Source organism: Amblyomma maculatum, chromosome 2 (assembly GCF_055883805.1).
Source record: "Amblyomma maculatum isolate TAMU_Amacu chromosome 2, ASM5588380v1, whole genome shotgun sequence".
NCBI classification, from domain to species: domain Eukaryota; kingdom Metazoa; phylum Arthropoda; class Arachnida; order Ixodida; family Ixodidae; genus Amblyomma; species Amblyomma maculatum.
The window spans coordinates 81,849,751-81,877,089 of record NC_139345.1 but is presented as its reverse complement, the minus strand read 5'-3'; the positions used below and the strand labels follow the sequence as shown (position 1 = coordinate 81,877,089).

Genomic DNA, 27,339 nt, shown 5'->3' with positions numbered 1-27,339 from the left:
TAGCTTGAAAGAAGCTCCGCTAACCCCGCTTCACCCTTCGGGGCACAATCAGTTTCGAACACGTCAGCCTGCAAAGATGGTTCAAGATTCAGTTGAGATTGACGATGAGACGTTGATGGTTAAGTGATGTCGATAATTGATGCGTCTCCGGCTTGGTGCTGGGCTTTTCCAGGGTGTGAACTTGGGAGAAGCTCCGTAAACCCCGCTGCGCCGCCCTTTTTTGGTGGGCCGAACCCAGTTTCGAACCTCGCCGTCGAAGCGGTGGCCTTGTGGTAGAGCATCCGCCTCGCATTCAGGAGATACCGCACTCGAACCCATTCAATTGGTACAAGCCTTTCCCCGGCCTGATGCTTGGCTCTTCTGGGGTGAAATGCTTGGGTAAAGGGGTCACGGTCCAAATAGTTGCGCCTATGTAGCAGTGATCCGTTCCGCTATCGGACAACAATAAGTACGCCTCGCGCGGCAAAAGTGGCCTTTTTTTTTGTAGAACTGCTGCAGCTGAGGCTCAAAGGGAGCACTACAGGTGAGGCTAAAAAAAGTACCTTTGGGAGGCAAATATGATGAACCGCCTTTGCAGGCTGCAACGTTCGAAACTGACTTTAGGCCCACCGGGGAAAGGGGGCACAAAGGGGTTTACGGAGCTTCTCCCAAGCGCGCACCCCTAGAAAAGCCGAGCGCGAGGCCGGGGAATGCTTGTACCCATTTTTCCCGGTGGGTGCCCGGCGGTGGGCTTCGCATAGGCAGGTTTATTCGACAAGCTGATTTTCGGCATCAGAGACGAGGGCAAGTGTACCACCCGGAACCAGCATCGCATCTAACGTTGTAGTCGCTTCCATCCCATGAAGAAGGAGGGAAGACGTGTAGCCGATAGTTTCTTGCACTGCAGTGTTATATGCAAACGTGACGTAGGGCAGTATAACATTCCCGTTCTTGTGGTGGACGCCTACGTACACGTAGGTCATATCGGTAAGGGCGTTCCGTAAGTACGATCATCTGGATGTGATAGGCAATACTTCTTCAGTGAGCTGTGCAGTTGGGCCGCATTACTTCCGGCACTAGGTGTGCAATAAATGCGGTTCTGCTGTCTGTGATAGCAAAATGTAGAGCGCCGTGACATAACTGAGCGGTTTCGGCAGCTCTACCACTCCGGAGGGCATTTGTTTCTCAATAACGTTGTGACAGCTGAAAAGAAGTTGTCGTCATCCAGATCAGCGCAGCCATCTCGAGTGGTAGTAATGCGTGCGAGGCCTATTACCGTTCCCCGAAAACTCCAGGAACGGAAGTTTCGGCTGCGTGTCTAAAAAATTAAAAGCAACCTTACGTTTTCTTCGAGCTATAGGCGCAGTACGAAAACTGAAATGCAGTATTAATAAAATAGTTTCTGCTATAAGATTACTTACTGCAAAGAGCAAGCCGATAAATGAGGGGGAAATGAGGGTGCTCGTTATAATACATGAAGGAAAGAAGCCAACAGTCTGCGAGGCCAAGGAAAGCATTGGGGACTGTACTTTATGCCTTTTTTTTACTTCGGTAATCACGTAAATTAGTAATATATTCTGTTTAGTGGAAATATAATTAAACACAAAGTAGAAGAAAAAACAACATGCCGATGGTGGGGACCGAACTCACGGCCTCCGGATATTCCCTCCGGTGCTCTTCCAACTGAGCTACATCGGCCGCTGTCTCACCTGCTACATTCTTAGGTAATAATGTTGTCTGTATACTAACCTTGAGGGTGTTCACCAGCGCCACCCTGAACCATAGCGGTTGACGTGGAACGTCCTGTGTTACCGCCAGCATCACGTAGAACGTGATCAAGAGCGAGGGCGAAAGCTGTGCTAGAATCCTCTTTCGCTACCTATGGCTTAAAGACTGCCAGAACTGAGACCCCCTTAAGCTACAAGCAGATAAATGAGGGGGGGAAATGAAGGTGCTCGCTATAATACATGAAGGAAAGAAGCCAACAATCGGCGAGGCCAAGGAAAGCATTGGGGACTGTACTTTATGCCTTTTTCTTTTTGTGTTACTTCGGTAATCACATAAATGAGTAATGTAATCTGTTTAGTGGAAAGATAACGGCGATTGTTTCTGAGAGCTGTCTCTGAACGTAATCTAAAGTGAACGAATACTCACTGAAGGCAGGAATTTATTGTGGTGAAAGTAATTTTATTGTGTAACCATTCTCATAGCGTTCCATCCTGGCTGTGTTCGCGGTTGGTTTGGCTGCTATTAAAAATAAAACAACATCGTATTATGCAACCTAAAGGGGAACATACCCCGGAAATATATGTTTCTAATTTATTTTAATGTTGTGAATTTAAAGAACAATGTACATACAGTAATCGAACACATGTTTTGGAATCAGGTACGTGATTTTAATTCATTGCACCACAATTTTTCTTTTGCATGGAAGTATTTGCAAGCCCGATTTAACCAGGTCACATCCCGCAACCTACCATATACAGTCACACCAGCATCAGGCTCTCATTTTGCCCGCACATCAAAATTCCGGGAGACATATACACGAATCTAGTAAAGATCCCCAGGCAGAAGGTCGAGCATATAGCCCCCGCATTTTAGCACACTGTTCTCTGAACAAAGACTACGATGAACTTGGTGGCTGTGCGTGGCGATCTGTCATGCGGCTCTTCCACACGCTAAACTTTTACATGAGCACTAAAGATCATATGCCACCTCAGTAGCCTCCACTGCAGGCAAATAGGTTTAATATAAGGCGTAATACCAATGTCCTTTTTGGAAAGTTCCTTGAGGAATGTCCTAAGAACCACTGAAACACGGATATATACAAAGCAATGTTCCATAGTTTCTGGCTGCTGAAACAGGCTACAGTCCACTGACAATGGCACAAAAGTCCCTTTTGCACGAAGCCACGTATTGACAGGTGAGGTTGACGTGTGAAGTTTAAAAAAGAAAATCTTTGCGGCTGACTGTATATACATCCGTTGAACCCGCTTTAATACACTATTGAGCCAGAGAAGATACGCGAAGTGCGGTCTTTAGTTGCGCTCTTATTTGATTTGATTTAACGTACTGAAGATGGCACGACGGGCGAAACTGGAATGATCAAATGATTGCTGGAAGCAATTTTAATCCAGCGAACTATTTTATTGCCTATGCCTTTTAGTTTATGTACTATATTATACACTGAACAAAGTGTATTATGTTATTCACTTCCTTTTTATTAAGTTTTATTTTGTAGTGAAACACTCGGAACTTGCGGTTCTGCAGTCTTCGAGGAATGTCAATACGCACGCGCAAGAGACAGTCTGTTTCAGTATGCTTTTGGACAGACTTGTATAGCACAGTAACGTCAAACTCTTGACGTCTCAAACAAAACCGGGCAAAGCATCTAGAAGGGTCCTTAAGGTGTGCCAACCAGTACAGGAGATGATGGTCACTGTCGACCCTGAACGGTCGACAGTAAAGGTACGTCTGCCACATGTATTGTGGAACTGGTGTAGCTAGCCCATCGAGGGAAGATGAAGAGGCCGAAGTGCGCTGGTGATCGTAGGCTGCCTAAGGGACTGTCACTGTTCTTCTATGCAAAAGCAGCAGCCGTGGCAACAGAAAAGAAGAAGAGCGGCGGAGGTGTTAAGGTGAGCTGGGGAGACGGCCCTCCCAAATCACTTTTTGCTCCGCACTCTAACACTAACAACATACAAACCACACAAGACAAACAACTATTAGAAGGGATTACGAGCCTCAGGCGCGAACTAGAGCAAAGTCGCGAGGAAGCGAGGCAACTAAAGAAACAACTAAACGACATTATCAGAGAGAAACAAGAAATGAGGGCGGGTTATTCGCCGGCTAAAACGCCGACTCCACCACCTCAGGCGATAGACATGGCGCAACAAAACCACGAAGGGGGAAACCCAATTGATGATATAAAAAACCTCATAATGGCTCTACAGGGACAGATGCAGCAAATGCAAAGTGAACTGCAACAAACACAACAAAAGTTTGCCATGCAAGAACGGAACTTTAGAACATATGTTAAAAACAACACCACGCGAAGAACCACCAACGACGCCAGAGACAGACTATACAACGAACGCAGGTTCGGCGCAGAGACCACCAACACAAACAACAATAACAAAACATGGCAGAACGCCACCGACAACTAGAACTTTGTCAATGGAACTGCAGGGGCTAGAAGCGTAAGCAAGGCCTCCTGCAGCAATTCATATACACCAGAGGAGCCCCACCGGATGTAATTATGTTACAAGAAACAAGCAACACCCCAACACTCAGGGGCTACACGTGTCAGGAAAGCGGACGCACTGCGACCCTCATAAGCAAACAAGTAGTAGCCGTAGCACGCAAAGAAATAGAGGACACTTAGGTCGAACACGTAATTACAGAGATAATTCCCAAAAAGAAAACAAATTCTAAAAGCACCTATATCGTAAATCTATACAGCCGACCCAAGCAAACAAATGGGAACTTTATTAGGCTCTTTGTGGAGGCGAAAACGTTGGCGGGACAAAACACCTTAATCATAGCGGGCGATTTTAACGCCAAGAGTCCGAGATGGGGCTATAACAGAGAGGACAAAAAGGGGCGCGGCATCTGCACGGCGGCAGAGAACGTAGGATGCGAGCTGCTAACCGACGAGAATCAACCGACTAGGCAGGGGAACAGCGTCAGTCCAGATACGAGTCCCGACCTAACCTTCATAAGGGGCGCCAAACAAGCGGAGTGGGAAAACCTACTCGAGAGCCTTGGAAGCGACCACCACATAATAAGGATCTGCACAGTGGCGGACAACGTCAGGAGGAAGATTGGCACGGCTCGGCTGACGGACTGGGACGCCTTCAGAGCGCACTGCAAGCAGCTCGAGGGCGACATCGGTTCTGCGGAAGAGTGGAGCCAACAACTCAGACGAATCCAAGACCTATACACGAATGAAGTAGACAGAACGGAACAAACGCCGGAGGTGGACAAGCGGCTCCTCAAGCTATGGGAGGGTAGACGCGGACTCACCAAGCGGTGGAAGAGACAAAAACTCAACAGGAAGCTAAAGAGGAAAATTGCCGATATAACCAAGCAAACGGAACAGTACGCGACGCAGCTGGCCAGGCAGGGGTGGCAGCAATTCAGCAACTCGCTGAACGGCACCCTCAGCACAGCCAGAACGTGGCAGATCCTCAAGGCCCTCATGGACCCGAGCAAAAACAAATCCGAAGGCAGCAAGTCGATACAGAGGCTGGTGCAACAATACGAAGGCACGGACGAACAACTACTCGAAGAGGTCCGGATCAAGTGCTACGGCAAAGATCAGGTCGAGAGCTACCGAGAAGAATACCGTGGCGAGGAGAACCCGGCCATGAACCGACCCATTACGAGAGAGGAGGTCGTCGAGGCGATAAGATCGGCCACGAAGAACACGGCGGCGGGGGCGGACAAGATCCGGAACTCGCTAATAAGGAACCTCAGTGACGAGGCGATAGATCAGCTTACGACCTACCTCAACAAGCTCTGGCAAGAGGGAAGAGTGCCGGCGGAGTGGAAACACACCGTCGTCGTGATGATTCCGAAGCCAGGCAAAAAGCTGCAGATCGAGAACCTCAGACCGATATCCCTAACGTCGTGCCTGGGCAAGCTGTACGAGAAAGTGATCACGAAAAGAATCCAGTCGCACCTGGAAAACGAACAATGGTACCCGGACAGCATGTACGGGTTCAGAGCCAACCTCTCTACGCAAGACGTGCTGTTCCAACTCAAGGAGGAAGTGCTCGAGGCGATGCCGAAAGCGGGCGAAAACGTCGTCATGGCCCTCGACATAAAGGGGGCTTTCGACAACGTAAGCCACGCGGCCATCATGGAAGGCATCAACAACACCAAATGCGGGAGGAGAACGCACGATTACGTCAGAGCTTTCCTGAGCGACAGAACGGCGACCGTGGGGCTGGGCGAGCTGAGAAGCGACGTCTTCCCCACGCCGTGCAAAGGCACACCCCAAGGATCCGTCATATCGCCCGTCCTCTTCAACGTGGCAATGATTGGACTTGCAAGACGGCTCAAGGAGATCCAGGGCATCCAATACGCGATGTACGCCGATGACATCACGATATGGGTCACCCAAGGATCACTCGGGGAGAAGCAAGAAAAACTACAGGAAGCGGCAACTTGCGTAGAAACTTACACCAGAGAGAGGGGCCTAAGATGCTCGACGGAGAAGTCGGAACTCCTCAGGGTCGGCAAGCATTCCACCCAAGCGACACTGGAGGTCGTTCTCGAGGGACAGAACATCCCGGAAAAGAACATGACAAAGATCCTGGGCATGTGGTTGCAAGGAAGACGGAAATGCAGCCACACCATCAGCCTGCTGAGTAAGGCAGAGAGCAGGTGGGCCGTATGATCAACAGAGTCTCCCAAAGGAGATATGGAATGAGAGAAGAAGACACTCTCAAGCTAGTTAACAGCCTAATTGTCAGCTGAGTCGCGTACTCCCTGCCGTACCACGCGACGACCAAGGCGGAAAGAGCCGACATCATTCTCAGGAAGGCATACAGGACTGCTCTGCACCTACCCAAGCACACGTCGAACGAAAAGTTGCTCCAGCTAGGCATCAGCAACACCTTTAGCGAGCTCGCCGAAGCTCTGCTGGGAACGCAAATCACGAGACTCAGAGGCACCCCCACGGGACGAGCGCTCTTAAGAAGGTTGGGTCGGGACACGAGCGGACTGGTAGACAGATACGCAGACGTACCGGACCACCTTGGGACCATTGCCGAAAAACATGGACCCCAATCTTCACGAAAACAGACGAAAAGCAAGGACCGAGTACGTTGAGAGAACGCTAGCCCAGTTAGACAACACCGTATACACGGACGCTGCCGTATATCCGCGGGAGAGAGAATGCGTAGCCGCGACGGTAGTGGTAAACAAGGAAGGAAACATGATCACGTGTGCCACGGCAAAGGTCGCCGGCACAGCGGAGGCCGAAGAAATTGCCGTCGCGCTGGCGGCAGCAGAAGGCTACAGAACGGGCCGATCTCTAAACATAGTGACGGACTCGAATTAGACTTGCAGGAACTACACGAGGGGCAGGATCAGCAGAACAGCCCTTAAAATACTCAGCGGGGCAACCTCCGCCGAGGGGAAACCCAGGCATAACCTAGTCTGGATCCCGGGCCACACGGGCATAGGGGGGAACGAAAGGGCAGACAGCCTAGCTCGAGGTTACGCATTCCGAGCAGGGCAGTCAAATGCTCCGGAGCTCCGCCTACAGGCTTGCGAGGGGGGATACGCAGAGATCTTGCACTTGCATAGGGGAGCTAGAATTAGATATCCACCACCACACAAAGCCCTAACAAAGAAGGAAGTGACCGGCTGGCGCAGATTACAGACAAACTCCTTTCCTAACCTACACATACTTAATAAAATGTTCCCGACACCATACAGAGCCACCTGCCCTTGGTGCGATGCCACACCTACACTTTATTATATCACGTGGGAATGCGAACGCAACAAAGCATTCCACCAACACGAAGACCCGAGTGCGGAGCAATGGGAGAGTCGGCTCACCAGCGGCGAGCTCGCGACCCAAAGGACCTTAGTGCAGTACGCGACTGATGCAGCACGACTCAGTGGAGCCTTGGAATAAGGGCCCACCCTTGCTGATGAGAAGCCTCAAGTCGCCAGCGCCAGAGAAGACGACGGAGACTTCACAACCGCGAAATCCTTGAAATATCCAATAAAGTTTTCACTCACTCACTCACTCTATTTTCACCCGTGACAACTGGTGGAGGTGCTAGATAAATCTGTGCCCTTTGTTCCTGACAGAAGGGGCCAGCGTAATAAAGACATCACCGCGCCCAACGGCCTGCGAACAAGCCGCCGCCTGCAAGGCCTTCCACCCGGATCGGCTGCGCACCTGAGTCTCCCGCTGACAGATTGCCCGTCACTAAGCACGGTGGGTAGGCGGCATGTGAACGCGTTTCTGTGTGTTTCTTTTGAATTTGTCAAGAAAAAAAGAAAAAAAGACAGAATGCTCGCTACACCAGGCAGTCGCTTCATCTTCCCAGGAAGGGCTGCACCAATTCCACAAACATGTGGCAATATGTACTTATAAATTTCCTTCTGACATTAATTACTAGTTATAATTTCCTTGCGACCCTCTATATTTCCGAGTGTGCGTGGTCAGGCCTGTAAGACTGACAAAGATTGTATGAAAGCGCACCACGTGAGCAGTCCGGTCATCCCTGGATACCGCTAACGAGCCATTTTCAAGCTACCATAATATACCTGATACCGCGTCCACTACCAAGACTGACCGACGTTCAAAAGAAGCTTAATTTTGTACACTCAGTTACCGAAATTGCAATAGATCTCTAATACCAGTATTGTTTTAAAACAAAAGGTTAATTGATTGCTCAAATGCTTCATGGAATGCATATTTTCCAACAATATTTAGGTTCTTATTACATTCTGAACTATGCACCAATTACATTTTCCTCGTAAATGTTTCTTCCCGTGTAGTGTAACAAAATTAAATTTGATGAGTAAATGCGTAGACACATCTAGAAGGCAACAAACAAAATAATTTGTTTTTGTTGGTTGAACTTACAGTAAAGGCAAAAGCTGTTTACAACAGTAGATGGCTTATTGAAGCAGTGAAAATAATAAAGGAGGTGTAGTATGGAATATGGTGCCTGCTGGTGTGTTTTTCACGTTGCGCGGATATCAAGTTTTTACTTGCAGCCTGAATATATGTTGAGCGCGAAGAAACAAAATCGATTTTTCTATGATATAGTGCACTTTTTGTGAATTTGACAGAAAAAGAAAAACTACTGAACAAAAAGTGGCAACAATAAAACTAGTCCAAAACGTTCGTTCGCTGGGCTGCTACCTCATCATTGCCTGAAAATAGTTTTAGCTAAACGGCTGTCTGAGGAAAAAATATCGGGCTTAAAGTTAACGCGGTACTGTTATCGAAGCGAAACTATTATTTCCGCACCAATGGCGCAAAGGCGGATAATGGTAACTGCGATGCTTAAATTGTGGTTTTATGAACAGCCTTCTGAAACCCGTGAACAATGCATCACGCCCAGCAGTGCAGTGCGATGGCGGTTATAAGGATGCGCATAATCATCTGTCTAACGCATCGCTGCGCGTATAATTTGTGAGCGCTCCAGTATAAGGAACGCGACACGATAAAATAAGTTTTCTTTTTGTACTCAAGCTTTTTACTATTTTTTCTAAGCAATTATTTTTACATAAAGATAGTTAACCAAAATTAGGAAGTCAGTAAGTTGCGTCTCATTTTTTAACCGGACAATGCGCGCAAGTATACAGCTCATTCGGTCGAAAAGCCATCGGCGTCGTAGTACTTGTAATAAACGTGTCGGAAATATTCATGCGGAAAAAAAAATACTGATTAGTCGACAGGGTAATAATGTAACCAGATGACCCTCGCATTCCAAATAAAGCTATAAAATTTATTTTATAAAATAAGTTTGTTGCCAATGGAGTCCAAACCCAGGTCCTCAGCATAAAATACAGGCACGCAAAGCATCGTCCACGGAAGGTCTTTTGCTATGTTATGCGTGGGTACACTTCCGTAAAAATGTAAAAAAATATCACTTTACCGGACTGCTTAACAAGAGCCCACCATATCCCTAACCCTACAGTGCACCTACCATCAAAACATCAAAATTCAGGGAGGCGCACACATACATCAAGATATGGCAGCTAGTTTGGAGGCGCTTCGCTTGCGATATTTGTACTTCTCACCAAAGCAAATTGCTCGCGAAACACGGATTAGGACGCTCTTGGTGGCTCGGCACGTCTGTCTATCATTCGGCGTTTCCAAATACTGAGTAGTCCCAACAACAAAGATAGATTATAACGCACAACAAATGTTTGTCAATAGGCAAAAATATAATAATATAAGGTGTAATTTTAATGTCCTTCTTGAGAGTTCGTTGTAGTATGTCCCAAAAGAACATATCACCACGGCACAGAATAAAGCAATGACCAATTGTTTCGGGCATGCTACACAGACGAAAACTCACCGTCTAGGGCACAAACACCTCCGTATCATGAAGAAATGTCTTGACAGGCAACGTCGCTGTGTGTAGTTTGAAAAAGAACGTTCTTTCGGTTGCCTGAATGCACATTCGACTGACACGCTTTAGAACAGTGGTGTCCAAAAAACGCAGATAAGCTTGCCGCTACAACGGTGTAGGAAACAAAAACTCAGTGAGAATCTTGATCATCTGCTTTCCCGAGAGGCTATATAGGTAATCTAAAGAAAAGCGCACAGCAACCTCTGTACGGGATCCCCTTAAAGCCCCAGTCTGTGTGAATTAGTGAGGCAAATGAGGACAGATGCCTAATGAGCACAGCTACAAAAAAGGATGGTTTGCCGATTTAAAAAAGAAAAAAAAAACGGGAAACAAGTTGATGCACGAACAGGTGAACAAGCCCCACTCCACCAGACTCTAAGGGAAGGAAAAAGTTATCACCCTGCATGGGATCCCATTGAGAGCGACACACGAGTGTTTCAAGTACTCTGTGTATTACTTGTGCCTTCCTCCTCGCACAATGCAGGACTTGAAGAGCATGCGCAAGTTTTGCAAACAAAACTTTGTTACAGACCAGTGCCCTAGCAAACACTGAGAGTTCCCTACCCATCCAAACATAAGTTTGTCGCCGCATAGGTACAATTTGTTAATCCCAGTAGGCCGTACTGTTGCGAACTTGGTGCAGTGGCACCCTTAGGTACTGAAGAGGGTTACAGTCCCAACATATGCCACCAAACTAGTTTGGCCTAGTGCCGCAATGGCCCAGCTAAAAGCCCTTGAATTTATCTAAATTAAGAGCCACTCCTGATACATTGTGTATTTGTTTAGTCAAATGTGAAGCCTCAAGTATACTCTTCTTATTTGAACAAAAGAGGGCGACATCATCAATGTAGGCTAAAATCTTATTTCACATTTAGCCGGAGAGAAACTGCGGATAGCTGCGCTGTTAATTATACTGAGACAGAGGGGCTCCAGATATAGGGCTAATAACAGTGGAGACAGTGGGCATCAAAGCCATCGCCAGGTCAATTTAATCAGAGAGACTTAGTCCCCCTCGTCGGACAATGTCTCCAACACTGAATGTGCAATGTGGATATGTGTTTGAATATTGCGCCTCTGATACCACATGCCTGATGCGAAACTATTAAGTTCATAACAACCAGCTGTCGACGGCAACAAAGAACCTGCTAAATATTTTGTAATCAAAATTACAGAGGTAAATTGGACGATATATCCTTCAACCGTTTTCAACCAATTAGTACCTTTGCTCTTGGGTATTAATACTGTATGCCCCGAATAGAAAGTGGTAGGCAGGAAACCCACATCATAAGATGCCTGGAAAACTTTCATCAAAACAGGCGCTAGACAAGGCGAAAATGTCTTATAGAATTTGCTAGTACCACCATCTGAGCCAGTAGATGTCTGGCTCTGGAGGCCAGAAATTGCTCATTTAATTTCGTCCAAAGTGAAGGGTCCCTTCACTACAGCACACTTCTCATCGTGTAGTCGAGGAAAGTTTTCAAGTAAGGAATTTTAATCGAAACTCTGATTTGGATCTTCACGACTGCTAAGCAGCTTTCGATAATAGTGAAAAAAACCAGCAACAATACCACGAGGGCAATGCCCATACTGAATTTTCAATATTTACTTTGGAAAAGGATTTTTTCTTTCGTCAGTCAGGGCCCGGCGAGGAAGTTGCTATTAAAGAAACATTTGGGCCTAGATCTTATCAAGGCCCCCCTTGTATCTTACCGCAGCAAATTGCTGAAGCTCTGCTTTTACGTTATTAATTTCTTCGACGCAGGCACCCGGACTAACCTCTCCGAGTCATATAGCTCAATTATAGTGCGCCCAAGCTCACGACGGTGGTGTCTCTTCAGGAACGCGATCTTTGCTGAGTCGTCTATTGCAAAGTTTTTGGTCTCCTGTTTAAACAAGTCGCAGTTTAGAAAAAGTGACATCATGGCTTGACCATATGTCTTTCAATCAAGTAGGTACACCACACTGAAAGACTTCATCTGTGTGCAGACAGTTATTTATCGTCCACAGCTCCCATGGAAAGTGAAGTATGTGCCGACTGTACCTCCCTATCTGAAGAGACACCACACAGGGGTCAGTGAAGAAGATGTACTGCACCCAGTAACCAAAAACACTTGCCAACGTGTCTAGAGAAACAAAAATTCTGCCAAGGCGGGCATTAGAGGAAAGCTGAAAATAAGTGAAATGAATACTGTTTCATTTTTCCTGTCCCACATCCATAAGATTATATTCTCAAGCCAAATCGGTAAGGAATGTAGCACTAGAGGCATAGCGCTTACATAACACTAATCAGTCCTCATCCCTATAGTGAAATTAAAATCTCACAACAATATAATTTTGTGACCAGTGCACAAATGACAGCTAATGACAGAAAGAAGACTTCTATTCCGTTTGCCTTACGGGTACTTAAGCCCAAATAATTCGGCACTGCACACCTGAAATTTTAAGGTCATAGCATATATGTGGCTCCTCGTCATTTATGCAGTAAGACAAGGCTCTCTTGTGTTTTGCCCATGAATAGCATTCACCATCAAGATGAGCCTCTCGCGTGGCTAACAGTAACGTTATATTCCGGAAAAAAGAGCTCGAGAGCTGGTTGTGAATAAGAGGAGCACTTTCTTTCCTTTATGGCTGCTATAGAAGCATTCCTTTTTATTAAAAGATGCCTTAACTGTTGTTGCCTCCGACGATTACACATACTCCTAACGTTAAACGTTATGGGTAGCGACTTGATATGCTACGACGCTCGCCATTTTTGGTGCCACTCTTAATAAACGCCATCCCATGGATCGGGGTCACCCGCCTGCAGATTATTGTCCTCTCGGACAGACATTGCCCTCCTCTTAAAGTCACCATTCCCTTCGCCTCTACAACGTGTGCATTCTGGTCAGCACAATCAATATACACCTCCTCGTTATCTGCAGGATGCTTCAAAGATGCTATGTTGTCCATGTCCTTCTCTGAGACGCCCAAGGCCCACGAACCCCAGTGGAGCACATCGCTCGCAGCCGCACTGGCAGCCGACAGAGAACAGGGCACGCCAGAGATCGCCGCCACACACGGCTCACGGTTACCCTCCAACAACAAAAGAGAATCAGCGACGAAGGAGGATTACCGAGCCTGCACTAGCACTATCATCTCCATTAAATCCACAGGAAGCATATCCTGACGTTGTCCTTTAATGACAGCTGGTTCATGTCACAGCACTTTGAGTGGCACTCACGGGCGGGCACGGATCCGGCGGTTGTGGCTCTGGAGACACGGATCCTAGATGGCCAGTCGCCGCAGATTCTTCTGTATTGATATGAGTTGCGGAAGGCTCCTGGTAACCATCAATTGGACGTTCACGACATAGCTCACCGGTCACATTGATGACCTCTGACACATCTATGATGTGTTCTAACGCCACGTCTTCTTCTCGTGACCACTCGCCTTGACGCAGCCTGTCAGCATAACTCAATACACAGTTCTTCACAGTATGCCCAAGCGCCGGCACTGGGTTCATCAGGGCGTGCGGCATTGGCGCCGTACATGTCCAACCCTGCTGCATGGAGACACAGTGGAGGCCTCACTGGGTTAAGAACTAATGCTTGCATCCTAGAAACATTAGGAATGTGAAAAATTATACTTGCTGACACTCCGTCCTTAAGTCTGAGGGCGATTTCAAGAATTGCCATTTCCATATGCTCCATCTCTGGGCACCGCCACTTTTCACGCTCCACAGATCGTTTGATAAGGCTCCAAAGCTTCCACATTCCTCCGGTGCTCCATACAGCGGAGAAGCCAAAGGATCTGAACAGTGATATTTTTGTATCCGTGTCGAACAACATGCACCTAATTCCTTTAACAGGAAACTGCTTTGTTAACAAGCTTCTGCTTGGAAGAAGTGCTTTCGCAGGTAACCATCCACACGTGGCTCATTTAGTAGTGACCAATACACAAAATTTCCCAGAGGTCCAAAATCTGTTCGAGTGCGTCTTGGAAGTCGGGAGCTCGATACGGGCGACCGTTAAGACCATAATGCAGGAAAACAGTATTAAGGGCAACATTACCGGTAGGCAGTCGTGGAAGGATAACTTTGTATGGGAGTGTATTATCGTGAGAGGTTGGAAGACCTCGGCAAGGAGCATGCTTAGGAACCGCAAGGAGCAAGCTTAGGAACAGCCGCACGAAAGGTCGTTTATTGCAAGAATGTTAGATGGATTTCTAATAGACGTGTTGTGGTGCCTATGACCTTCTAACGTGTTTTCGGAATGTTTACTGATATTGCATTAGTAACGACTTAGAATTGAAGCTATTTAAGCTTGGAAAATTAAAAACAAACTGCTCAGTGAAAAGACTGTGTAAATGACGTTTCGCATCAACTCTGCAAGCGAAACTTAAGCGTTCTCCTAACTTTTTGCAGCGCTACAGAACACCGTAGAGAGGAAAGAAAGCATAGTCTCTCTGTTGTCTTTTAGCACTAAAATACGCTATTAAACTAAAAGCCAACAAGCCCAGCGTATATAGTTTCTGCGTCTCTATCCTTCAGTATTTTTGAAGTGACGAAGCGTATGTCCAAAAGACCGCAATGCATTTGTTCTTTAAGACATTAGACACGATTATCAGACAACAAAAGCGTGGAGCATCTTAAGCACTGAGCATCTTGAGAATGCGCCGTGCCCACTCAGTGGGCACGGCGCATCGACAATGGGCATGTTGCCTAACAGGCCCTTCTTCTGCCTTGTGCAGGTTCTACTGCTCAGTTTTGCCGGATCGCCAGGCTTCTTCGAGAAACCAGCTGTCGACACGTGCTTCTGTCAACAGCTGCCGCTGATGACGCATCGTCCCCTGCACATCAACTTCACGACTGGAGCGCTATACCGTCGAACTTCCACGTGACATCAACAGATCTTGCTTTAAAAGACGTCCCGCAAGAATTCCTCTTCAGTGGGCACGGCGCATCGACAATGGGCATGTTGCCTAACAGGCCCTTCTTCTGCCTTGTGCAGGTTTGCGGCTATTATTGTACCATTAAGAGCGACCACCTATTCCTTTTGGTTTTGCCGTGCCCACAAAAGTGCTTAGAAATTGCGTGTGATGCATATTGTGTGTGCGAATTATTGCTCTGTGGCGATGCGAGTTGAATCCTGGCCCCGATAAACAAGGCACTCGTGAACTTTTGGAGAAATTGGTGGAAGGTCAGGATAAAATAACATGTGAGATAACAGCCCTTAGGGAACAGCAGGCTAATGTTCAAAAAACAGTCGATGATCTGTGCTCTAAATTTTTGGAATTTGAAAAAACACGTATAGACACCCTTGAAAACACTGTGCGTTCTCTTCAGAACAAGATTGACGACTTAGAAGATCGAAGTAGACGATGAAATCTGCTAGTGTTCGTTGTAAAAGAAGAATCTGATGAAAACGACGACGATCTTAAGCAAAAAGTACTTCAGGATATTTTTTCCGAGAAACTTGGAGTCTCATGTTCTTCTGTAGGAAGGATCCACAGGATTGGTAAGCCGGGGAAAACAAGACCTGTCATTGTCTTTTTCCAGGATTATAACGAAAGACAGAAAGTCTTGAAGAATGCGCCTAAACTTAAAGGCGAAGACATATCGCTGCAATGTGATTATTCTCGTAACACATTCAGAAAACTCAAGCTCTTGTGGGAAAGTGCCAAACAAGAAAAGAAAGACTGCAAAAAAGTAATTCTACTGAACGATAAGCTTCTTATGAATGGAACGCTGTACGCATGGGATGACGCCAAGAATGCACGAGTGAAGCTGCCAGGCCAGGCTTCCAGGCGAGAATCTGGCAGGTCAGATCATCAGAGCGGCTCGCAAACACCTTGACTTGCGGCTCCGAGTGATCACATATTCAGACTAATAAACCTTAATGCACGCAGTGTTCTAAACAAAACAGAAAAACTTGAGGCTATATTACTTGAATATGATCCGCACATAGCTGTAATTACGGAAACTTGGCTACGAGATGAGATTGATGACACAGACGTTTTTACACCCGGCTATCAAGTATTTCGTTGTGACAGGCCTTCTCGTGGGGGTGTGGTAGCGGTTCTTGTAAAAAACGGCTGTTGCGCTATTAATCTAAAGCAAATCGCTGGCCACGAAAGTAATTCTTTAAAAGCATCCTGTTGCGGTCAGTCTTTCCTAGTTTTTGCAGTTTATCAACCTCCAGATTCACCAGTAACATTCTTAAACGAACTTGCTGATCATATGTCTAGATTTAAGGGTGACAGGATTATATTGGCGGGAGACTTCAACCTGCCAGGAATTGACTGGGATTGCCCATCTCTTGTTTCAGGCTTTGGTGCACATGCTAATAAGTTATGTGACATAATGCTTTATCATGACCTGCAACAAGTTATCAGGGTACCAACACGTGTGCAAGGCGATTCCGCGTCTTTGCTTGATCTTGTATTCTTGAGTCGTTCCACCCAGAATTTATCAGTATCAGTTGAGTGCGGCTTGTCCGATCACAGTATGGTCCCCATTTCATTTCCTGTGCGTGATATGAACAAAAATCTTATCGCTATAACAATTCTTTTCAAGGATTTTTCCCATGCAAATGATGAAAGTGTACTAGATTATTTTGAATATTGTCTTGACTTTTTTGATGAATCTGACGTTGTTGTATTATGGGAAATGTTAAAAAAATATGTTTCCACTGCATAGACAATTTTGTTCCGACGAAAATGAAGAAAATACGTAAAACAAATCCTTGGATCAATCGAAACATAGTGCATCTTACGAGGAAAATTAAACGGTTGAAACGGACAGGAGCCTGCTTACCTATAATTCAAACTCTCAAATTGAACCTCACTGAAGAAATTCAGAAAGCAAAACGGTACTATTTTGAGCACACACTACCAGGATTTATTCATGACTCCCCTCAAAAGTTTTGGAATTATCTAGCAGAAAAGAAAAAGCCTATTAATCGTATTATACATGAGGGTGCAATTCTTGTTGACAAAACTAACATCGCTGAACACTTTAACAGGCACTTCCATAGTGTATTTTCAATTCCAAATCCATGCAGATTGCGCAGTGATGCATTTTGTTTCCCTGATCCAGACATTGTATCTTTGCAAGGATTAACTTCACTGTTGCTGCATCTTAAGACTAAATCTTCTCCTGGTCCGGATAAAATCCCCAACATCTTTCTGCGTCGTTATGCAGAAATTATTTCTAAATTTCTTGCAATAATACTTCGCACCACATTTGCCACAGGAAGGCTACCTCCCGACTGGAGAGCAGCTTGCGTTGTGCCTGTTCCTAAAAAGGGTGACATGGCATATGTTGCTAACTTTCGTCCCATTTCACTCACTTCCACATGTTGTAAATTGGCAGAGCATATTTTAGCTAATTATATAACCAAATTTCTTGATGACAATAGTGTACTCTCTTCTGCTCAACATGGTTTTAGGAAAGGTTTATCCACTGTGACCCAACTAATATCGGTTAACCACAGCTTTGCAACAGTCCTTAACCGCTCAGGGCAGGTCGATGCCATTTTTTTAGATTTTCAAAAAGCTTTTGATGTTGTACCGCATGTAAAACTAATCTATAAACTTGAACTAATTGGTCTTCCTAAATTTGTAGTCACGTGGGTTTCGTCATATCTCACCAACCGTGTACAGTTTGTTAACATTGATGGTTATCACTCACATCCATTACCAGTTACTTCAGGCGTTCCACAAGGAAGTGTACTAGGGCCGTTGCTATTTCTCATTTATATAAATGCTATCGTTACTGTCATATCTGAACCTGTCCAAATCAGGCTCTTTGCTGATGATTGCATTTTGTTCAACGAAATAAATAGCCCTAAAGATCAAATTCTCCTCAACTCTAACCTCCAGAAAATTCACACATGGTGCAGTAGTTGGGATATGCAGCTTAATGCCGCAAAATCTGTTTTTATGAAAATAACCAACAAGAAACTAGTACATTCATTTCCGTACACCCTCCCATCGCATCCTCTTGTAGAAGTTACAGAATATAAATACCTTGGTGTTACCATAACTAACAATCTAAGTTGGAACAGCCATATTGCCAATACATGCTCATCCTCCTACAGAAAACTTGGCCTTCTTCGCCACAAACTTAAAAATGTCCCTTCCAAGGTAAAGCAGTTAGCATACTACAGCCTCATTAGACCCAAACTAGAGTATGCTTGTACAGTCTGGGATCCATACACCAAGAAGAATATTGTGGCATTGGAGGCTATCCAGCGGAAAGCCGTACGCTTCATGTTTTCAAAGTACCACACATCTGACTCTCCCTCCATTTTAATGAATGAGAACTCCATCCCACAATTGAAAATACGAAGAAAAATTCAGAGACTAAAGTATCTATTTTTGCTAAATAACAACAAACTTGCTATGAGCCCTGAACCTTACCTTACGCCCCTTACAACACGTCCAACAAGACATCATCATGCACAATCTGTAACTCAGTATCAAGCCAAAACCAATGCATTTAAGTATTCTTTTTTCCCTCGTACTGTTGAAGAATGGAACAAGCTGCCTTCTGATGTAACAATGTCCATTGAATCTATTGATAAATTACTGGCGTTTTAACCATAGTCGTGTTTCATATTGGTGTATATTTTCTTGTTAGTGTTGAACATGTCTTATCGTAATTTGCTTCTCACTTGTGTTTAGTATGTTACTTTTGATGAATTCATATTTTATTGCATTGCATTGTATTCTTTTCGCCCCTCCGGCTAGGGCCCAGTTAGGTCCTCTAGTATTTGGTAAATAAATAAATAAAAAAAAAAACATGAAGGCAAATATTAGATAAATGTAAACGTTAAACGTTGCTACCCTTAACACTTTCTGGGTTCGCTTACATGAAATCACCGCCCTAAGCGTGACTTGTATAACACCGAACGATAAGACTCCATTTTGTTCTGAAGAACACCTTCGTTAACCATTCAACCCCGTCAAATAAGAGTGACTTCCAATCTCAAGCAGCAATCGCAGCTTGCGTCTGCATCTCCCGCCGTTCACTCCGCTTGCCCAACAGGAAAGGGCCGAGTACGACATAGTTTTACATAGGACTACGCGGATACCACGTTGCTCATGCCACGCTATAAAGCGTTAAGATACTTTATAGAGAGTAAGGTCAATTACCACCATAATATGTTGCGCTTGTTTGGCCGTTTTTTCACTTCAGATTTCCCCATACGCCTGATTATCAGGCTCATGTTTCTGCTAGCGCAGTCGCGAATCATCCTGGGTGGTACGACGAATGCATAACCACCATCATCATCAGCCGGACTATACCCACTGAAAGCCGAAGGCCTCTCCAATAGTCATCCAATTAACGCAATGCTGTGCTAGCTGCCTTCACATAACCCTTGCGAACTCCTTAACCTCATCTGCCCACCCCACTTTCTGCCACGCCCAGCTACGCTTTAATTCCTTCGAATACAGTTTGTTAGACAGCGACCATCGCTTAACCTCTCTTCAACAACGGGTTGAAACGTGGATGTTAAAGAAAAGTGTTCGACTTCAGTTGAGGACAATTCAGAGAGCTATAGAGAGAAGAGTAGTAGGCGTAACGTTAATTATTAGGAAGCATGCAGAGTGAGTGAAGAAATATCTCAAATTACTGACATTCTAAAACAATAAGAAGAAACAGGCATGAGGCAGAGCACCTAAGGCGAATGCAGCATGCTCGGCCATACCTATATCATTTTCGCTTGTTGCAAAAGCTTCAGAAAACAAATTAACACCTAAGATGTCTACTCCTATGATAGGCTTTTTGCAAGTCGTGTTTCGGTTACTTTGTCTTGTGCCCCAAGGTTCCTAAAAATTATTCCACATTTGGGTAGACATGACGCACAAAACACTGTCATAGATATCCATCGTTTTCTGCATCATCATCATCATGTAGCTATGGCCTCAACAGTATAAAGGCATCTCCCATATTCAAGCAGATAACGCTGCCCTGCATCTGCTGGAGTCGCCTAATCACTGCACATTTTTCACTTCTCACCTGACTTTCAACATCTCTCTGCGGCGCTCGAGTAGCTTTGAAATACTCCATGCTACCTTAATTGACACTGCTTATACTATCTTCGCAGTAAGTGTGCTGTTCGCACCTGTTTCTTAATTAACATGTCGAATAGAAAGCCACTAACTAGCTTTTCGAGTATCATCTACTATACTCTATTCCTCTCTCTCTCTCTCTCTCTCTCTCTCTCTCTCTCTCTCTCTCTCTCTCTCTCTCTCTCTCTCTCTCTCTCTCTCTCTCTCTCTCTCTCTCTCAAGTCAGTTCCTTTCTTAAAGGTCGCTGCTTTGCTCTATGATGTTATTACAAGAAGTTTAGCTCTCTCTTGTGTCTTTCTAACCGAACCAACATGGAACTCACTTTGCTTCTCCTTTATACGAAGGAAGAGAATGCTTTTATACGAACAACTCGAAACGCTAGGAACTTACAATCCTCCTGATTAAAACAGTGAAAATTCCCAGCGGTGTCTTGGTCCCGGCGCGTAAGCTTCAGAACACTGAGAATTTCTGACCATGAAAATTGCGAAGGAACGTAAGAATTATGTGATATTATCCGCCTTCATTTTACCACATCGTCCCCAATATTGATCGAACGGTCTTTGCCAGGCTTCGTGGTTGCATTTTGTACCGGTGAAGAAAATAAACCTGCTATGATAGTCATCATTTTTATGTATTTTGAACTGCGGTCATACAAATCTGTCGAAACCACATTTTTATGACATCGAACATGTTATCGCCAATATTCAATGTAATGAAGTGGAATGCTTGTAATGCTTCAAAGAAAAGTTTCAATATGCGCATTTAGTACAGGATCTAAAAGAAAGTCCTTTTTTAAATACAAGAAATGTGTATTATTCGAAGACGATGCGCTTACATATAAAAAAAAAAAACAAAAGCAAGCCGAATGCTTCCCAAAAAAGTACAGCACCTGCAAGCTTTTGGAACGAAAATTCGGCTGTATGCTCTTTTGTACGTTTTACAATTCTCTTTTTTCTATCTGTGTTATTTCAGAGTTGCGAATAATTTTTCCAGTCGTCGTTTTCGTTCCCAGTACTGAGGTCGCCGAGCATTGCAAGACGATGTATATTATCTCCAAACGGTGTTTAATGCAGGTTCATCCACAGTCGTATGCCGGTAGACACAATCATGTGCGAATTTTAAAACATACCTAAGAAGAGGTGACTGCTGGAATAACAGATTGACAGAATGAGGCATGTGAGAAGGAATATGCGACGAGCCCTAGCTACATGGATCACCACAGAAGTCTTTGAAATCTCATCCGGCTGTGGAACACGAAAGATCCACTGTAAACCGATGCAACTTTACGACTTGCGTTCTGTACGAAAAGACGGTTCCCTGTACCTGCGGAGAGGGCAGCAGCTGGAACACACACGTGATTTATTCTTCGAAAGGAAATAGGGCCGGGGGGTCTCCCGACCCGCCTCTTATATAGAGATGATTGGGCTAGACGGGCATTGCGAAAACAGCGTCCTTTAAGAAGAGTTGTTTCTTAAAAAAACCTGTTCTTGTGAACGCGTGAGTCGCCTGGACATGTATTTTGATCTTGCCTACTTTCCGCGTGCACTCTTCTTACCTTTTGTTCACCCCGGCACACTGCGTTTCCAAGAACTTGAAAGCCTTTCGCAAACGTGTGCGTCTAAGAGAATTGCATCTGGGCTGTCTTCGAACTGCTGCCAGGACTTGCCGTTCCCCTCCGTGCTTGTACACGCTACGCCTAGAATGCGCAGTGCGGTGGTGTCTCCTCACGAAATCGAATGTGCCTCCTGCCCTTGGGAGAGAACTCCTCCCTTATAAGCATCATAAAATAAAGAAGCATGACACACGTGCAGAGTTTCGATGTCTCCACATTTCTTCATTTGTCTGGAAACATGAGGCACCGCCTTTTATTTTATTCTTAGACCATCCAGCACTCTAGTCGTAAGGAGCCTGGACAGAAAACTGGACTTTGAAACGTTGGAGAAATGTGACTCTCGCAATAAAATGCGGGCGGCAGAATACAACACCGGATGATATATAGGCAGTTGAAAAGGATAGAGGTTCTCGCGTAGTTATGGTCAAAGGTCAGTGTATGATCTTAAAAATTCGGAAGTAAAGTGCCGAGTGCCTGTTTCGTTTTTAAAAACATAAACATAAAAGAGGGCGACTGAAACTTCTCTGCAGCCATCCAACAGAAGAATAAGCACGAGGCAAAAGCACCAACGTTTCTTCTTTTTGTATTTTAACTACAGCAAGAATCCACGGATTTGTTGAAATGAAGTCTATAGTTCGTTCTTCGCTGAAGCAAGCAAGCGTGCGTAATCTAGACTGGCCAACAGGCTTGCTCCGTTAATGTAGTCTGCTATAATTAAGCGCCTAACTCCTCTTCTAATACAAGTGCGTCATACCTTTCAGTAGCAGCTGTGATACGGCCGCACAATTTAAATGATGGTCATGAAGAACAACACATTCAAAGGGAGCGATAGAGCTTTACTAATAATAGTCGCTGATACCGCTACAGTTGCATGCACACCTATAGACAGACACAACGTTCGCGGCGCCTTCATCGTGTGTTTGCTGAAAGAAACAGAGCAAAGAATTAATTCCGGAAGGTGCATTTTACTACGCTGAATACCACGCCACTTTCGCGTTTTTAATATGGGCGTTTGCTTGTCTGTATGTACGCAGGTTTGGGGGGTTGGTATGTCCGGTCTACTGTGCATGTGTAAGTAATTCTGCATGAAATGATTGAGCTACACGTTCGAATCCCGTGAAGGTATTCTAACATGTAGAAACTTAACAAAATAATGCTTCGTACTCTTTGTAATACGTCCTAGAGCAAACTTCCGCCCTTGCATGTAATGCAGCAGTATGCAAAGTTTTCCGGTAAAATGCGGAAACTGCAATTAAAAAAAAAATACAAATATGTTTTCCTTAAGTAGCCTCGTGATAACAGCTAGCGCTTCGGTGCGCAGTGTCAAGAAAAACGTTTTGGGGAAAGAGGAAATTGCCATTTTGCCGACCCGACATAAAACACCATGACAATTTTGAGGACAAAGTAAAAATAACGGCAAATTGGACGAGGAAAGCGAATGGTTACCACATGTTTGTATAGTATCCTATGAAATAGAAAACGAGTACTCATTAGAAAGCCTGATTCTAAAAACCGCACTGCAGCATTCGCAACCTGTTGTGCTGAGACGCTATGAATCACATATTGGCGTCGTCACCAGCAGAACCTTCCAAGAGTGCTGCTGATCGCCGAGAAAGCGTTCCACAAGAACGCAACAGCTTTCGAAAGCGACAGGCGAGAACTCTAACCACAGTAAAGATGGGATGCTCCCCTCATCATCTGCGGTGATTTTAATGTCGACGCTAAGATATTGCAGTGGTTGCCATTCTTCATGTGCTAACGCTTGAGGTAATAAGTGTTATTAACCCACTTCAAGCCACTACCAGAAGTGTATCTCCTGTTGATTATATTTTTACACGACAAGTTGATCTAACGAGCACGAATTATGTTTGTTACTTAATTCAGTTATCACATGCCGCAACCCGCCTACCTGCATGATAGCACAGTAAAAATAGCGTGATTAAGACTATGTTTCCTCACAATCTGTAGGTTTGTGTTTGTCAACAGAACATGGGCCAATATGCATGCATCGCTGTAGTGTTAAAATCTAGGCATAGCGTGATTCAGAGAGTCTATTTTTTATTCTTTTCATCTTATCATGAGCAGGACGTCTTTATTATGTGTTCTGCGTTGCACCCGAGCATACCCTAATAGCATCTCTCATGCATATGTTGTTCATACGCCTCCGATGGCAACGTTCTTTTTTCTATGCGACTGCTTTCGTGCTCCTGGTTGGTTCGCCGCGTGTATAAAATGTCTTTAAATATTCAGAGCCGAATGGCATGCCGTCCTTGTTTCTAGCATGCACCGGACCTACCCCGTGTAGAGCACATGACACAATCGGATAGTGTAAAAAATGAAAACCAATGGGTTACGGAGAGGCACCAATAGCATTAAGGGTCTTAAGTCGCGCAGGCTACATTATTACTCTCGCCTCCTTAGTGTTTACAAGACGCGTAAGGAGTGGGCGAACGTTTCTTTACCTTTGGCCTTCTTTGTCCTGTGCCCTGTGAATGCAGGATATAAGAGCTTTGAACTACATACATGCATCCCTGCTTTGGAATAATCAATGTTTAATTATGATTATATTACAATTTTCTTACGCGAAATCATATACACAGCTCTCGCTTGGTGGAAGAGGATGTCGCCGAGAGCTTACCGCAAAAGAGAATTAAGAAAAACGTGCCTGGTAATAAAAGCGCCTGATTTTGATCACAGTTGTGACGCAACCGTTCATTTTGGAGCCTTTAGTTAGCTGCCATATAATTTCGCCTCCCATTCAGCACGCATGTGCTATTTAAGCCGGAGCCTAATTTATGACAGGGATGGGAAGCAGTAGCATACCTATCTCGAATCTGTGCCGTTTTTTTTTTTTGTAATTGATCAAGGCAACGACGCGCAATGCACAACGAGAAAGTGTGGGGCAGTTAAACTGGCAGTGTTCAGTGTATGGAAACTAGAATGGTTGTGAGACACGCTGACGTAGATGCTCCGTCAGCGAGGCAGTATTTCGTTAACGCATTACTTACCTGAAATCAAGAAATACAGGTGCATGTGAGAAGACAAAGTGGAGGCCAGTTTTGATCTAGGTAGTGAAGAAAAACGTTTCTAAAGCACAGGAGGGCTGTACTTTCCGTTGCCGCTGTTCGTGGTATTTTACATCGAGACTTTTACTCGAGTGTATTCTTTGTGATCTGGCAGTCAAGAAAAAAAGCGGCAATACCTACGGCGTTTCGTATTTGCTTTCTACCAGGAATTCCTCATTTTTATTCCGCTCCTATGATATTATTTTTTAACCGAAAGCTTTTACTGTCACCCACCATAGCTGCTTCGTAGTATTTGACCTTGAACCAAGCAGCCCCACATGGCAGTTATGACGTCGCTCGGCCGCCGTCATCGGCAGAGGCGCTGCAGCCAAAACAGGGATAACCTCGCGCTTGCCTCTGCCTAGTCACGTGAGAACCATGACGTCACTTAACCACACCTACGCTGGAGCCGTGCCGCTTGCTCTGTCTAGATATTCTCAAATGCTTCTTAACCGGTGCAAAAGGATCGCTTTCGACAGTTTACCGGACGCAGTCGTGACGGATGATCCAGGTGAGACACCTCGGGAACCGCGTGCGTCTAAGATGTTGCGAACACGACAAGCTGGGTCCGATCATCCAGTAGGCGTAGTTCCCCGAGACGCCACCACACAGAAACGTAGAGAGGCGGGTCGACCGAAACATGCCACCGCTTTCGCTTTGGCTGTTTAAATTTAGCAAAATTAAACCTGTGCCTAATTTTTTTTTCTACCAAGCTTGGTAAATGCAAGTTACAATATTCTTGGTTGAGTTTGTCAACGCGAAGTAGCATTTTCACACTGATGTAACCCGAGGTTTTAGCCTGGTTAGGCCGCAGATACCTTGCGAAAGCACTGTTTGAATTTCCTGCTCAAGTCACATGCATTGCGACATCTGCATCTCGTGGGCCAAATCGGAGACAGGCACAACGACGGTTGACAAAAATTTTGCTTGGCTCTGGCGTCGAGATATTTGCCGTCGTAATAAAAACTCTAGCTCACACTTCGCTGTTTGAAGGTACGTCTTGATCGCAGGGCAATCTTTTCCTTTCTACAAAGAAAAGAAAAATATACCATGCCGAATCACTCACGCACCGCGATTCATATGATCCTGAAATACAATTGTGCTTTCTTAAACCCAGTTAGATGTGGCGTTTGCGCGCCGCTTGACTGTTTCTGGGAAAAACGATGCCCGTTCTACCCGCAAACGGAGTGCCGAAAAGTGAAGACGTTTCGTAGCGGTAGAACCACGAATACTGAGTTTATTCAACTTCTACAGGCAAGAGTAAGACTGGAACTGTTCGGCCACACTCCTTGCCGAATTTGTATAAGGCCCTCACTCCCTGTATTCATTATATGAAGCGGTGGCCCGTCGACAAAGAGTGGGCTGACATGATCGCTTGCACTCGCGTTCACGAACTCTCCAGCCTTTAGACACGCTCTTCAGTCAGGTTCTTGCTTGAGAGTGAAGAGAAGGTCGTCTTACGTTGTAGACAGTGTTACGGCTTGGTGGTCCCAGGGCTAGCCTTTAGTTTTCTTGCGTCGTCCACACCTGTGTTTCTAAGGGCTTATGCGCGACTCCAGTACTCATGGTTGAAACCAGGCCCGAAGTCGTTATTTCGCCGTCGGTTTAATACAGACAGGAGAAAATGCAAGCCCGTCCGCCGTGGCGGTGCACGCTTAGTGAGTATGCATCACAAAGGGAGCTTTTTTTTTCCGGTCGGCACTCGTCGTCTGTTCAACCACTGTTGTTGACATGGTCCATACGCGATCACAAAGTTCATCTTCGTGAGGTAACAGACGGCTGCCTATAGGCGTAACCCGTTGTTACCGATCTTAACAACCCCAATACGCTAGCTGTGTTTTTGCGAAAGCAATACTACTCGCACTTTCAAGCTTTCGCGTGATCCGGCCGCAGTTACGTCTTACCCACGTGATGCTGTGACGTCACACCTCACGTGACACACCGGCCGGCAGGAGCTGCCAACTTGGGTCTCTCGTTTCACATGGGACAGTTGTCAGAATCAGCCTGCATTCACGTTACCCCTATAGGCCACTAAGGCACGTTGATATGGGTTCATTAAAGCGGGGCTTTATATGTGGGACGGGGAAGAAGAAAAAAAAGAACGCTCGGTCACCCGCAGCTAATGCTTTCGCTCAATATTTGGTTCAGCAGCGTTGAACTCTTGTAATTGTTTTTACAAATGAAAGGCAAAGCAGAAATTACGGTTTATCTAATTTTCTTCCGATTATTTGAAATGATGTTCGCCTTTTTTTAATATTTTTTGTTGAATGCTTAAGAGTATTACATATTTCATCTCCTCTGTTTTGTCAATAGCAAGCACGTATTCCGCATTTTTACGCTCAAAGTAAGAAATTGGACTGAATTCCACACACGAGCATTCTAATTCCTGCGCGAACCAATGAAAGCTCAGTTATCTTAGTAAACCATCGTATGAACTCCTTTTCTGAGGCCTGGGAGGGTTTCAGATTTTAGAAACTAATTTTGATTTGGAAGATTCTTGATAATGTATTTT

General features: G+C 45.2%; 1 long non-coding RNA gene across 1 annotated transcript in view; it reads left to right on the top strand.

Annotated features, from left to right (window-relative positions):
• LOC146199126 (uncharacterized) overlaps window positions 1–15,193 on the top strand; it is a 71,408-nt gene extending 56,215 nt beyond the window's left edge. Inside the window, exon 2 of the long non-coding RNA XR_014704744.1 lies at window positions 14,823–15,193. This is a non-coding gene — a long non-coding RNA (uncharacterized LOC146199126). The remainder of the gene's footprint in view (window positions 1–14,822) is intronic.
• Window positions 15,194–27,339: the final 12,146 nt, after the last annotated feature.